This window comes from Hyperolius riggenbachi, chromosome 9 (assembly GCF_040937935.1).
Source record: "Hyperolius riggenbachi isolate aHypRig1 chromosome 9, aHypRig1.pri, whole genome shotgun sequence".
In the NCBI taxonomy this organism is placed as follows: Eukaryota; Metazoa; Chordata; class Amphibia; order Anura; family Hyperoliidae; genus Hyperolius; species Hyperolius riggenbachi.
The window spans coordinates 170,109,007-170,114,665 of record NC_090654.1 but is presented as its reverse complement, the minus strand read 5'-3'; positions in this window follow the sequence as shown (position 1 = coordinate 170,114,665).

Here is a 5,659-nt window from a genome sequence, read left to right as displayed (position 1 = left end):
CAGGTCACAGAGGGCCTCCATTTGAGAACGTTCCCCGTCACCGTCCATAGCTGAGTTTGGGGTGTTGGCCTGTGATAATGTAAGACCTGTCAGATTATCCACTCACGAATCAGCCCCAATCTATCACCACACGCTTCACCCTATGTGGCGCGTCCCCGCTTGAACAGGAGGTGAGGAGACAACACCTACCCGACTTCGGTTACACCCAGGCCTTTATGTGTGCAAAGTATTGGGGCTGAATGCAGGGTGAGCGAATATTCCTCCAGGCCAAACAAGGATATGAGGTGACACAGTCCAGAAACAATCCAAGGTCATACACACAAGATCAGAAGTATCGAGGTACAGAAGGAGCAAGCGATATCAGAGTCAGATTCCAGGCAGAGGTCGGTACAGGCGGCGGTCAGACAGTAGTAATAATCCAGGCAAGGGTCAGTTCAGGCGGCAATCAAGGAGAGTAGTCGTTATCCAGGCAAATCGGTACACAGAAATTCCACAGTAATAATTCACACCCAGCAAGCATACGCTAAAGCTATCACGGGCAATGTGCTAGTGAGGAAGCAGTGTTCAAATACATTCACTCACCCAATCAGTGGCCGGCCACTCTCACAGCAACCAATCGACAGGCAGCAATATTCCCTGCCTAAGTGTCAGCTGTATCTTCAGCTGACACAACCAATAGCAGCCCTCTAAAATGTCAGCTGACTGGCAGTGTCAGCTGACCTACAAGGTACGCTTTCTGAGCGTATAGGACGGGCGCTTGACTCTATGCGTCCGTCCCCGCTCGCTTCCTGGATGCGCGCGCACACCCCTGTTGCTATGGACGCTGGGGTTGCTGTGCGCGCGTGAGGACAGAGCGGACCCGGAAGCGCCAGAGTCCGCGTGATTCCCGGTGGACACGGCTGCATCGCGGGACCCCCGAGGTAAGTTCCTGACAGAGGTCCCAGTCAGCATAGCAGGAATGTAGGAAGCAGAGCAGGAATCAGAATGCCCCCTGTCCGCTCGTCCCGGGTCTTTAATACCGACTAGGAAAGAGTTAAATGTGACATCATCTTCGCCGTCCCCTAGACCCGACTATTGGCTTAGCCCCCTCGTGGTGTCATAATACCCACCTACTCGATTAATATTCAATGTCACTTTTCCCTTACTTACTGGAATTTGGTATTTTGGTAAAAATGGCCTATGTTTACTGTTCTTGTGGTGTACATGTTGAGGTCAGTGTAGGCCTGTGGCCTTCTTTCAGGAACATGTTCTCAGTATCTGCGTGTATCATCTGCTTCACGCAGACACTGAGATGCTTCTGCCTGCATCACAAGAAACTCTATTTATTTTAAAGGCATACTCTGCGGACAAGCCTTTTACATAAAACTCAGGCCAAATAACTGAGGCCTACTTAAATTAGAACAATCTCCCCTAAAATGGCTTGATCCGCAGATCCCGGCTTCTGAACCCAACCGTACCTGGTTTCTTTTCTTTGTTTCACTTTTCGATGTTCGTGCTCACACAACTTCTCTGCTCTAGGCGGTTATCCCTGAGAGAGAGGGCAAGACCTATTGGTCTTCCTGCAACCAGGCTCTCTGAGGAGGCTCTACTTCTAAGTCCCTCTATATCACATGCTCAGCATTTGCATCACTTGCGTATCACTCACAAACTTGCATGACCACAGAAAAGTGAAACTCATTTGTCTGTTACACAACGGAGCAGTGCCAGGTGCCTTCTAAAAGAGCGCCTTTATACAATCAGCTCCATCACCGGTACTGCTACACCTATACCCGTAACCCTGTATATCCCTTAATTTGGAAATATTGGTTCATGAGATTGTTTATGAGGCACCAATCTCTTGACAGTGTTAATTTGTTTTACGTAATTTAACACACAACCTCACCTGGACAATGATGCCTAAAGTTGTCATCCCCATCCAGACGACCAGTGGGTGTAGGAAGAACTTGTGAACTGCAGAGACCCAGTCCGAGTGTCCCTGGAACATCGCCGAAAACCTTTCCCACCAGGTCAGACTGGAACTCACCTGCTTATTTTTGTGTTCTACCTCGTTAAGATCACCTGGACCTCTAACTTAGTGTACTGTCTGTTTAACCATTGTAACAAAGTGTGGTCGTCTTGGATCAAACCCTGTTCCCCTTTGTCCCATGTCGTGTTCTCTTTCAGGAGGGGAACTTCCCCTGAAACTTTGAACTTTAGAGTTCTCTTAACAATTTGAGAAATAACATCATCAAACCTGGATGACTTGATCCATATGGGATCTCCGCTCCCACAATCTGTTTCCCCTTGACAGATCCCCCTTCTCGGAGCAATTATGCAAATGTACCTTGAATGCGTCCTTAGACATGATGTTAAAAAACAAACCTTTCCTTCAGCCACCGGAACTATTGGTTTGGCTTCAGGGTGGATCTTTTGAATGGTAGCCTCGCATTCTGTGTTATTGAGCCAGCAGGCTTCTTCACTAAATTTGACTTGCCCCGGCAAACACAGGTACCTCTGTGAGAATTGCCCGCCTGAGGACAACTCTACTCGTTTCACCTCCCCGTCTAGCACCAAAAAATATTCACCTCTCAGGTCATGGTGTAAGACATGTGTTGAGGTGGGAACTAAGGAAGTGGCGGTGCCTAAAGAAATGTTGCACCGTTTCCATTTGTTCACCCAAACATCTCGAAGCTTCAATGCAAAAGATCCTTCTCCAGAAAAATTGATATACCTCCCCCTGTCCAATCTCAGTTGTACAGGATCTTTTAGCCTCTCCCTGACAAAATATGTCCCCAACTGTCCTGATTGGACCTCTTCCCCCCTTATGTCCTGAGGCACAATATGTACCTGAGGTCGGGAAGACTGTACTCTCTGCAATCTTTCAATTAAGAGTACCTCTTCACTTATCCAACTAGCATGAGGATAAATGGCTGCATATGGACTGTGTAATATCGTTACCCTGTTGTGACCTGTGTAGTGAGAATGGGGTTCCCTGTGTTGGCTCTCCCTCCCCCGGGATCACTCTCCCCACCCTCTTTGTCACCTGGAAATGTGGCTTGATCTCGATTTTTACTTCTTGTTTCGAGAACCACTACCCCTCGGCTTTGCAGCCTTTCCGTGTGTATAGTTGTTTCAGAGACACCCTCTGTTGGCAACCCCAGAGTGTGATGTTGTCCCCTGCGTCTCTCCGGCAGGAGAATTGACGCCTCCTGCTCGTTCCTCTCCAATCTGGAACCATCTCACTCTGGATAACCAAGACAAGGTACCCCCGAATCACACACTCCACCTTTTGCATGTACCCATTGTACTGCAATGTACCTTTAAACATAACTTTGGATCGGTGCATCGATTCTGGGAGTGTGACATTCAATAGCACATTTACACTGCCGTTTACGTCACCCTGCCAGCACACCTGACCTTTCAGACCTTTCACCCACATTGTGCCATGAAATTTGTCTGCACCTGGCACTTGTGCTCTTTTCCTCCATCCCTGCTTGGTCCGTCTGTGCCAATCAGAGGGAGGTGTGAAAGGATCCGTACCTTTGTCACCCAACATTAACATGCTTGGGCCTTGCATTCTCATTAACCCCTTATTATTTATGAGAATGTCCTCTCTTCGTTCTCCTAGGACGAAATGGCAGCCTAAGATCACCATCAGCACGGTACTCTTCATTATAAAAGCACCTCCTTGGGAAAGAAAAACATTAGCAATTTGCACTATGCTTTGCTCCGTCAGTTTTTTTAGTCGTTTTCCGATCTCAGGAACCTTGTTTTTTAGTCTTTCCAATTTCAGGAATCTCGTTTTTTAGTCTCTTTCCAATTTCAGGAATCTCGGTTTTTAGTCCCTTTCCAATTTCAGGAATCTCACTGTTCTCCAAACTCAGATTGGCATCTAGAACCTTTCGCTTATCTGACTGACATCTCCATCTTTGCTGCCAGCTCTGCCGCTGTCTCGAGTCCATATTGCCAAACTCCTGAAATCGAAATACAAACAAATCAATTCTTATTAATGATTTGGGATTTGCCCTGCGGCTTGTACTCTGTACACTTTAAATTGATCAATATATATCGTAATTGATCTCATTAGTGATGCTCAAATACCCCTTTTTAAAATTCGAGTTTGGTCGAATTCGAATAGTAAATTATTCGAGGTCAGTCGAATATTCGAGTCGAATAATTTTTACTATTCGATTCGACCTCAGACTTCGAGCTCACTATTCGAGTCGGTATTCGAGCTAACTATTCGAGCTGACTATTCGAATTGGCCTTAAATAGCCTTCCAACACTTGTTTTGAGGGTGAATGATGCAAGAAACCTCTTTTTTTCCAAGTAACAACAGCAAGTGATTATGTGGGGATGTTCCTTTAAAAAAAAATGTGGAAAGAGAAGTTGTGTCCTTAATTTTGTTCAGTAGTGTTACTGTATATACTTGTTCTTCTTCTTCTTTATCTTTCTTCTTCTTCTTCTCGATCTTCTTCTTCTATATCTTCTTCTTCTTCTTCTATATCTTCTTCTTCTATATTGTCTTCTTCTTCTTCTTCTTCTTCTTCTTCTTCTTCTTCTTCTTCTTCTTCTTCTTCTTCTTCTTCTTCTTCTTCTTCTTCTTCTTCTTCTTCTTCTTCTTCTTCTTCTTCTTCTTCATCTTCTTCTTCTTCTTCTTCTTCTTCTTCTTCTTCTTCTTCATCATCATCATCATCTTCTTCTTCTTCTTCTTCTTCTTCATCATCATCATCATCTTCTTCTTCTTCTTCTTCTTCTTCTTCTTCTTCTTCTTCATCTTCTTCATCTTCTTCATCATCTTCTTCATCTTCTTCTTCTTCATCTTCTTCTTCTTCATCTTCTTCATCTTCTTCTTCTTTTTCATCTTCTTCTTCATCATCTTCTTCATCTTCTTCTTCATCTTCTTCTTCTTCTTCATCTTCATCTTCTCCTTCCTTTTCAATATCGTCTTCTTCTTCTTCACGTATTTCTCTTTTCAATTTTTTTTTAAAGAAATGCAGCTATTTTTGAGCGTAACAAATAGCTGGTGGGCGCACGCATGTTGGAAGCGCCATTGTATGTGCTCCCTGGCAGTGGATACACAAAGACAGCAGGAGGTAAATTCAGCAGCAGGAGGAGGAGGATGAGTGTGTGGCAGCAGGCAGTCAATGAGGCAGGCAGCTCGCCGTGACATAATAGCCCTGGTACCTAGCGGTGATACCAGGGCTGTAAATAAACACAACAGGAGGTCCCAGACAGCGGTCGTGCAGCCCACATTGTGTCCAATACACAACTGGGACAACACAGTTTTCAACCCGGGCACCTCAGAAAAATTAAACCTTTTTTTTTTTTTTAATGGTTTGTTTGGTTTTTGGTTTTGCAACCAATATAGCTATTGTTTGACGTAATAGCTGGTGGCAGAGTGGCAGCAGAAGGTAAATCATCTGTGTACCCTGGCAGTGGGAAACACAGACAGACAGCAGCAGCAGGAGGAGGAATGGAGGAGTAGGCGAGCAGCTACTGTTTGACGTAATAGCTGGTGGCAGAGTGGCAGCAGAAGGTAAATCATCTGTGTACCCTGGCAGTGGGAAACACAGACAGACAGCAGCAGCAGCAGCAGCAGGAGGAGGTATGGAGGAGCAGTGTGAGTGTGGCAGCAGGTAGGCAGCGTGACATAATAGCCCTGGTACCTAGCGGTGAT